The sequence below is a fragment of the Ceratotherium simum genome, chromosome 9 (assembly GCF_057802395.1).
Source record: "Ceratotherium simum simum isolate JZ-2026a chromosome 9, ASM5780239v1, whole genome shotgun sequence".
NCBI classification, from domain to species: Eukaryota; Metazoa; Chordata; class Mammalia; order Perissodactyla; family Rhinocerotidae; genus Ceratotherium; species Ceratotherium simum.
Window position 1 is genome coordinate 77,929,491 of NC_141908.1, and position 10,227 is coordinate 77,939,717.

Sequence of the window (10,227 nt, forward strand, 5' to 3'; positions counted from 1 at the left end):
TCATTTTAGGATTCACATTTTAGTAACACATATGCACCCATTACAGCCAAAAGAGCACACTTGAATTTTGCATAGTCGTTCACTGTTATGGTGACCATACCAACGTATGGTAAAAACCCTCTGGCTCTTCCCGTCACATCCTTCTTTTGAACAGTTCTGGCCTTCTTTGTACAAGCCTCTACCATCGACTTCATTATTATCTCCTTTAGTCAGAAATTTGATGTCTCCATTATCTTTTTCATGAGCTTTGATTGTGAACTATTGGAATGTCTCATCCTTCGACTTTAAAAACGACGATTTCACCAGCTCTAATAGGGTTTTCCCAGAAATTTGTTAGGAACAGAAAGTCACCCCTGTGAAAGGCTGGCTCCATGCTGCCACTCAGCACCACCATGATCAGGCTCTTGCTGCCAGTGAGGACAATCAAGTCTTTCCAGATCATGAATGCAGAAGACATGATCATGGCAAAGTTTAAAACCTGGTAATAGAGCTGGCGCTTGTTCGTCTTCCTCAGGTCCCCGAAGATGTCCAAGCCAGACGTGGGGAGATGCGTCCCCAAGGTGCGTGCCAGGTCTCTGGAGGCCGAGACAGCCCACAGGCTCAGAGTGTCACAGACTGCTCTAGACATGATATTTGATTTGTATGCTGTTTGGGTTTTTTTCTTGAGCAACTGATGAATGGGAATTCCATTTTCTGAGCTGGAGAAGACTAAGGAGAAGCATCTTGGCATGGTTCTAGAGGTCTGTTTTGGACATACTGACTTTGGGACACCTTTTTGGCATCCAAGTGGAAATGTCAAATTGGCAGTTCAAGTTCTAGGGAGAAGTCAGGGCCGGAGAGAGAGATTTGAGAGTCATTTGCACACAAATGCCATTCAAAGCTAAAGAGACTAGCTGAAATTACCTGGGAGGAAAGTGTAGATAAGTGCGAGTGCTCCGCTTCTTTGGCCCGGGGTTCTCAGGTTCAGATCCCAGGCGCACCAATGCACTGCTTGTCACGCCATGCTGTGGCAGTGTCCCATATAAAGTAGAGGAAGATGGGCACAGATGTTAGCTCAGGGCCAATCTTCCTCTGCAAAAAAGAGGAGGATCAGCATTGGATGTTAGCTCAGGGCTGATCTTCCTCACAAAAATAAAGTGTAGATAAGGGCGGAACTGAGCACTGGGTCTCCCAAACTTGGAAGTTGGACAGAAGAGGAGGAGCCAGGAAAGATGATAGCTGAGGAGTCCCCACAGAGATAGGAGGAAATCTAGGAAAGTGCCCACTTCCTGGAAATCAAAGAGGCTTTCAAGAAGGGTGGTGTGATAAATGGTGTTGAATGTGGCTAAACAGTAAAGTAAGATAAGGTCTGAGAAGTAGCCTTTGGATTTGATAAGACGGAATCTTTGGTTTGGTGGAGCAGTAGACATGGAGGCTTTATTGGGGTGAGTTAAAGAGAAAACAGGAAGTAAGGAAGTAGAGACATCTCCTTCGGGGGGTTTTGCTGTACAGTGGAATCAAAAACTGTGGCAGTAGCTGGAGGGGGCTTAGAGTCAAGGTATAGACTAGATACCCAAAGCCCAAGCATTAAAAAACCAGATAGCTGATATGAGAGCAAACCTAGGTTTCCTATTGGAAAGAATCCGACCTTGCAAGGAAAAAAAGAAAAGATGTCCAAATGTGTCTTTCTATGTATTGTCATAGAGGCAATACTGTCAGTGCACAATCTGAGTTGAATCTACGTATAAGCTCTTTTAGCATGGCATGTGTGACACTAATTTGCAAACCTCTATGTCTCTCTTGCTAGATTCTAAACTCCCAGCTAGTGTTTTTCTTTTCTTTCTTTCTTTTTTTTTTTTGAGGAAGATTAACCCTGAGCTAACATCCATGCCAATCTTCCTCTTTTTTTTTTTTTTGCTGAGGAAGACAGGCCCTGGGCTAACATCTGTGCCTATCTTCCTCCACTTTATATGGGACGCCACCACAGCATGGCTTGACACGCGGTGCATTGGAGCGCCCGGATCCGAACCTGCAAACCCTGGGCCTCTGGAGCAGAGCACACACACTTAACTGCTACGCCACTGGCCTGGCCCCCCAGCTAGTGTTTTTCTCATTTTTTTTAATTCTCTAGAGACTAGTGCAGTGCCTTGCACTTTAGTAATTGTTCGGTAAAAATGGTTTATTGAGAGCTAGCAATTTAACAACTTATTGAAATGCAGTTCATTGACATAGACATAAGTACTTGCCTCTCCTGCCAGCTGCCCTGACTGGTATGGGTTCTATTTTTTATCCTCTGATTGATTGCCCACTGGGAGGAATAGAGGAGTGCTGCTCCCACTTTCCTATCCTTACAAGTCGGAGAAGACAAGGATCCTCCTGGGCTCAAAGAGCAAAAGGATTGAAGGCAATGGTTTACCTGCCCTGGGGCAATCCATGAGTGAGTGTGTGAATGTGTATCTGTGTATGTGTGTGTTGGGGGGGTGATGCAGCCTCTGGAAGGTAATGATATTTGTGCTGATTTTAATAATATTGCAATACAATATATATTTTATAATGTACTATTTACAATATTCTTCATATGTGTATTTTATGCTCATAACAACCCTATGATGGGTATAATTATTCCTAAAATACAGATGAAGAAACTGAGGCGCACTGACTTGTCCAAGTTAATCCAACTACAGTACTCTAAGTGGCAGAGGGACTCAAACCTGGGTCTCCAAATCTAGGTCTCCAAACTCCAAATGCTCTGTTTCCCCCCTACTTGAGCTCCCACTGGATTGATGGGGTTCAGGGAAGGCCACCCCAAGATGTGCCACTCTGGTATGCAGATTATTTTGAGCTGAAGACAATAAAGGCTCACAAGACTCAGAAATAAACTTTGACCTTCCCTCCCCCCAACTGCCTAAAAGAATTTAAGATAGAAGTCCTGTCCCCAGGACAGGCCATCACCATAGATAACTCTGGGTATGGATAGACTGGGAGGGTCCTTGCTAAGCCCATTCTTATCAAAGCTCTGAAAACCAAGTAAAAGTAGAAGTTATCCTTTGCAAGAGACATTTACATTCATAAGGGAAATCTCCATTTGTAAAGGTATCTCCCTCTCTGTACCAGGAAAAAGGGGGGATGACCTTATCTCTAGAAACTCTTATCAGTGTGGAAGGCGAGGACTTAAATCTGCCTATTAACCTTACTCTTGTTTACTGTGCTTTTCTGGTAATCTCCCACAACTGACTCCCCCCATCCCCAACATCCTCCTTTTTCTTTAGCTAAACATAGTATTTAAGATGAGAACCTCTGTCATTTTGTCAAGTTACCCAGTTTTTCCGGGTCTCTCCCATGTATACATGTTATAAAGCTTTATTTGATTTTCTCCTGCTATTCAGTCTCATGTCAATTTAATTTGTAGCCCAGCTAGAAAGGACCCAGAGTGGGTAGAGGATAGTCTTCTTCCCCTACAGGATCAAGGAGTTGAATAGAGAGCTTAGGACTAAGATAAAAAATAGGGTTCAGGGGATGGCCCGGTGGTGCAGCAGTTAAGTGCATGAGCTCTGCTGCAGCAGCCCGGGGTTCGGATCCTGGGCACGCACCTATGCACCGCTTGTCAAGCCATGCTGTGGTGGCGTCCCATATAAAGTGGGGGAAGATGGGCACGGATGTTAGCCCAGGGTCAGTCTTCCTCAGCAAAAAGAGGAGGATTGGCAGATGTTAGCTCAGGGCTGATCTTCCTCACAAAAAAAAAAAAAAAGTAGTGTTCAAAAAAGTGATGATAGAGGATGACAGAAAGGAAATGACAAGGTCAGTGAAGGCCAGTATTAGAAACTGAGACTGAGACTTATGGGGGGGCAGTGTGCAGGGATTTGCCTCAGAGTGGGGTCAGAACGAACAAGAAGTAAACGCTGGCTCGGGCTCCCATCCTCTAGATGTGTATGTATATGTGTGGAGGTGAAGGTTCATTCACGAGGTGAAGGTTCATTCACACGTATATAAATGCTATTAAATTTAACAGCCATTTATTAAGAATCTGAAAGGATCATATGATATAGTTCATACCTCAAAGATTGTACTTACCAACTTGTTAGGAAAACAGTAAAAATAGTGATTAGAATGCACAGTTCAGACAATCAGTGATCCAGGAGCCGAGCCTTGGGAGAGATGGGGCTGGGGGTGGAGAGAATCAAAGAAGCAAGGAAAGATTCAGAACAGAGACGGAAGCTCAGCCAGGACTCGAAGGAGGGCCAGGTACAGCGGAGGGAAGAACATGTCAGGTGAGAAACACGTGAAGGTTGAGTTGGAGCCGCAGGGAAGGTTGGTTGGACGGTGAGGTGTGTGGTGTGACAGTGAAGAGCGGGCGGATGACTGGGGAATAGTGGCGGGTGAGGCAGGGTACAGGCAGTTGTCAAAAGCCAAGCTGAGGGATTTAGACTTGTTCCATAGTTCAGTACGGGGGCCTTTGAGGATGTTTAATTAGAAAAGATCAAAGAGGGATTTAAAAAGTATACCACAAAGAGCTCTTCTGGGCTTTCAAAGCAGAGCTGTAGTCTGTGTATCTTATTCTACTTAACTATTAAGATAGAGGCTCTGTGTGTGTGTGTGTGTGTGTGTGTGTGTGTATTACACTTTTTAGTCTTACTGAATTAGATTACATTTCTCTCCCAAGTTAAAAAGAACAGTTAAAAACAGCTTAGACCTTTGTCATAAAAGATGGATGCTGAGATTCTAAGTGGCTGAGATTTTAGAAAAGGGGCCCCCACTCTTGTTGACATTTTCGAGCACTTCACTATGTGGCTGAACTTCATGTACCAAGAGAATGACCAAAATGAGGAGCAAAGACCTGCTAACAACATATTGTAATTTGGTGGAATGATTTAAACAGAAATGCTTCTACTCATCTCATACCAAAAATAATTAGTGGATTGAATGACTAATCACCAGATGTAGGTAAGCAGATGCCAACTTATTTTTAGAATGGAAGCACATGGCTATATGAGAGTTGTTGAGACATATATTCTATATTATGACATGGAGGTAGCCATATAGAGTATAAAAGAGCAAGCATATTTTAACAAAATGTAAATACGTGTATTTAAATGAAATATTCTTCTATATGAGTTATTTTTATGTAATATGTGCCTAATAATGTTACACTTCCCTCTCTTATTCTTTCCTTGTCTCAGTCTTGTTGACAAAACCTGTTCTACTGAGGTGTCTTAGCATTCTGATCTCAAGCTGAGCATTACAAGTCACTTCATTTTTTTTTTTTTTTTCTATTTTGCTAAAAATAAAAAGCAGTAGTTTGGGCTAAAGGACTTCTCTTCTGTGTGTATTACAACAGGTAACAGGTAAATTGTTATAAACATTTAAAGAAAGCATTTAGGCCCCAACCTACATAAAATAGTCTCAAGTATTTATTTGCAAGTGAGTTGTTTGAAATTTAGGACGTGTTTTCCCAAAGAAACACGGAGGTCAATGATGGTTTAGTTCCCGGACTAATCTACAAACGTTATTTGATTTATGAGGTCGTTCCAATAACGTGCATTTGCAATGAAAAATATAGCTGAGAGCAATACTTTTGCAATACTTTATAATTAAAAAACTGAGAAGGGAGAACCCTTGGTATTGAGTGAGTAATTTTTCATGAATGCCGGTACTTAAAGAAAAGCAAGTTTTAAGGGTCAAGGGGGAGCTCCGCGGAGCTCCGGAGCGCGGAGGGGTAGGGGTGGAGAGGGGCCGCAGGGCCGCGGCCAGCCGTGTTGGATGGAGACTTGGGCCACAGGAACAGCGTGCGCCCTTGTCCGTGCACAGATCAAAATGTCCTCCCATACGTCGACTCAATCAGAAAAAGTTAATAAAAGCCGTACAATTTAGAAAAACATCCATATCTAAATCTGTTCGCACACACTCAACGCTCATAGACCCGCCCTGCCCGGACGGAGGGGGCAAGAGGACCCCGGGGAGGGGGACGGGCAGCCTCGCGGCGCACCCGCGGCCGGTTGGAGACTTCCCTTTGCACGGCGACGCGGGGTGGTAAAACAAGCCAGCAACAGCTTGTGTTTATTTAAAACGTAGATACTGTATTTTGTTCAACATGGATTTTTTTTTTTGCGTTAATTTTGACTTTTAAAAATATTGCATTAAGATTATTTAGTTATTGTTTTGATTTGTCTTGATTACTGAGGGGTTTTTTGGTGCCCTCTCATGCCTGATCCCAATTCTGGCACTGGTGGGAAGCGGTGAGGAAGGAGGCCACAGGAGGTGCCCCCAGGTAAAGCTTTTCTTTCTCTCTGTCTGTCTCTTTCTTTCTCTCTCTCTTCCTCCCCTCCCTTCCTTCCTTTTTTATCTTTTAAATGTACTTTTCGCAGGCCGGTGGCTTAGCGGTTAAGTGCGCTGCGCTACTGGTGACCAGGTTCGGATCCTGGGCGCGCACCGACACACCGCTTCTCCGGCCATGCTGTGGCCGCGTCCCACATACAGCAACTAGAAGGATGTGCAGCTATGACATACAACTATCTACTGGGGCTTTGGGGAGAAAAAGGAGGAGGATTGGCAATAGATGTTAGCTCAGAGCTGGTCTTCCTCAGCAAAAATAGGAGGATTAGCATGGATGTTAGCTCAGGGCTGATCTTCCTCACAAAAAACAAAAAAATTAAATAAATTAAATAAATTTAAAAAATAAATGTACTTTTCTTACTTTGGGTCTCCAGCTCCATCAGCTTTCCCCAGCTGTTACAGAGGGCCCAGCTGTGGCGTGGAGCCAGCTGGTTCCTGGGGGCTGGGAGCTGGGGAAGGCGCAGTATTTCTAAGGGGAAGAGGCCCAATCGATTTGCACAGGTTTTAAAATTCTACCTAATTTTTAAAACGTAGTTAAATCCTCTAAATGTCAGAGCCTTGGGGCCAAGTCTGGTTTGCCCAGCCCCAGTAACTGCTAGGCTTATGTATGTGATAAAGGCAGTTAGAGGAATAAGAAAAACTTATGAAGTAACTGGGTGGGCAGAAGAAAAAAGATTTTTTAAAAAGGATGTGTGTCATAATAAAGGCTATTTATGACAAACCCACAACCAACATCATACTCAACGGGGAAAGACTGAAGGCCATTCCTCTGAGAACAGGAACGAGGCAGGGCTGCCCACTCTCACCACTCCTATTCAACATAGTACTGGAGGTTTTGGCCAGAACAATTAGGCAAGAAAAAGGAATAAATGGAATCCAAATAGGCAAGAAGTGAAACTCTCACTGTTTGCAGATGACATGATTTTATATATAGAAAACCCTAAAGAATCCATTGGAAAACTATTAGAAATAATCAACAACTACAGCAAAGTCGCAGGGTACAAAATCAATCTACAAAAATAAGTTTCATTTCTGTATGCTAATAACGAACTAACAGAAGGAGAAGAGCTCAAAAAGATAATACCATTTACAATTGCATCAAAAACAATAAAATATCTAGGAATAAATCTTACCAAGGAGGTGAAAGACCTATACAATGAAAATTACAAGACATTATTGAAAGAAATTGATGATGATGTAAAGAAATGGAAAGACATCCCATGCACATGGATTGGAAGAATAAACATAGTTAAAATGTCTATATTACCTAAAGCAATCTACAGATTCAATGCAATCCCAATCAGAATCCCAATGACATTCTTCACGGAAATAGAAAAAAAAATACTAAAATTCATATGGGGCAACAAAAGACCCCAAATAGCTAAAACAATCCTAAGAAAAAGGAACAAAGCTGGAGGCATCACAATCCTTGACTTCAAAACATACTACAAAGCAATAGTAATCAAAACAGCATGGTACTGGTACAAAAACAGACACACAGATCAATGGAACAGAATTGAAAGCCCAGAAATAAAACCACACATATACGGACAGCTAATTTTCGACAAAGGAGCTAAGATCATACAATGGAGAAAGGAAAGTCTCTTCAATAAATGGTGTTGGGAAAACTGGACAGCCACATGCAAAAGAATGAAAGTGGACCATGTGCTATCGCCATTCACAAAAATTAACTCAAAATGGATCAAAGACCTGAAGGTGAGACCTGAAACTATAAAACTCATAGAAGAAAATATAGGCAACACACTATTTGACATTGGTCATAAAGGAATCTTTTTGGATGACATGCCTGCCCAGACTAGGGAAACTAAAGAAAAAATAAGCAAGTGGGACTTTATCAGATTAAAGAGCTTCTACAAGACGAACGAAACCAGAATCAAGATGAACAGACAACCCACCAGCTGGGAGAAAATATTTGCAAAACATATATTTGACAAGGGGTTAATCTCCATAATATGTTGTTAACTGAACAACAAAAAAACAAACAACCCGATCAAAAAATGGGCAGAGGAAATGAACAGACACTTCTCCAAAGAAGATATACAGATGGCCAATAGGCACATGAAAAGATGTTCAACATGACTAATCATCAGGGAAATGCAAATCAAAACAACACTAAGATATCACCTGACACCCGTTAGAATGGCTATAATCACCAAGACAAAAAACAACAAATGTTGGAGAGGATGTGGAGAAACAGGAACCCTCATACACAGCTGGTGGGAATGCAAAGTGGTGCAGCCTCTATGGAAAACGGTATGGAGATTCCTTAAAGAATTAAAAATAGAAATACCCTATCCCAGCTATCCCACTACTGGGAACCTATCCAACGAACCTGAAATCAACAAGCCAAAGAGGCTTATGCACCCCTATGTTCATTGCAGCATTATTCACTATAGCCAAGAAGTGGAAGCAACCTAAGCGTCCCTCGACTGAAGATTGGATCAAGAAGATGTGGTATATATACACAATGGAATACTACTCAGCCATAGAAAAAGACAAAATCGTCCCATTTGCAACAACATGGATGGGCCTGGAGGGTATTATGTTAAGTGAAATAAGCCAGAAAGAGAAAGAGAAACACTGTATGATCTCACTCATGTGTGGAATATAAACCAACACATGGACAGAGAAAGCTGTATTGTGGTTACCAGGGGCAATGGGGGTGGGGAGTGGGCACAAGGGGTGAAGGGAGACATATATATGGTGATGGACAAACAAGAATGTACAACCCCAAATTTCACAATTTTATAAACTATTAAAACATCAATTAAAAAAAAGTTTATTAAAAAAAAGAGGGATGTGTGTCAATTGAAGAAAGAGATTGCCTGAAGTGGAATCACCTTGGCTGTGAGTGGCAAAGTGCAAAGAAAATTGGGATGAGTGTGTGGTGGGAGGAGAGATTTTGGGTTTGGGAGGGGCATTCTCTTGAAAAAGAAGTTAGGAGGAAGACAAGTTGATTTGGCCAGTTCTCCATTCTGGCCACCAAGTGGCGCTGTTGGTACTAGGAGGGCTGCTTTCCGGAACAGAGACAGGGGGTTCCGCGCTCCTGGGATGTAGATGGGGAGAGGGAGTCTCAGAGTCTGCACGCGGTTTGTGGGGATCAGAAATTCACAAGTCAGGTTTTTGTAAGTTGTGTTTATGTAGCCACAATATATGCATATTTTAAAGTAATAGTAACTTGCAGGAGACGAAATTTTCAAACAGTCTAAAACTACTGCTTTTAGTACTGTGGAGTGTGCTACACTCCAGCATGAAAAAAGAGGGGTTTCCAGGCTAGACCTCATCACTCTGACAGAGCAAGAAACTTTAGGGCAATGTTAAAGAAGGTGATGGGAGTATTTTAATGCATTTCACAGAAATTAACGATGATGAGTTGTACAAAAGCACCACTATTCTTTAGTCGTTAGCCTGAGCACTTCTATAGCGGACTGATTGTTCTGCTCCCACTTTGACTGCAAGGAGCTGCTAGAAAGAGATGCATTGAGTTGAAGACAGCAGATGGAGAACGCTCTCCTCAGCCTCTACTTTCAGGAATGCGTATTTCGTGTCAAAGAGGAAGTTCTTTCCCGTGGGTTAGGATGCCACTTTGAGTCCAAGAAGCAAAATTCCCTTACACGTGCAAGGGAACAGTGTGCTGAATTAATGGACCCACTGTGTGGTAGGGGACAGAGTGCTCATTGTGTGGAGACATGGATAAGAGCATAGACCCTAGAGTCAAAACCACTGGGTTTAAATTCACTTACACTCTAAAAAAACTTTGGACAATCCCCGGTTTTATCACCTAAAATTTGGGGAATAAATATATATGTCACAGAATTAAATGAGATAATATATCTGAAGTGCTTGGTTAGAATAGATTAAAAAATGGTAGCCATATTAGGTGGCAATGCCTAAAAA

The 10,227-nt window shown here is 42.3% G+C and overlaps 1 pseudogene; it reads right to left on the reverse strand.

Moving 5' to 3' along the window:
- LOC101391912 (signal peptidase complex catalytic subunit SEC11C pseudogene) lies at window positions 1-478 on the reverse strand (annotated as a pseudogene).
- Between the last annotated feature and the right edge of the window lie 9,749 nt (window positions 479-10,227).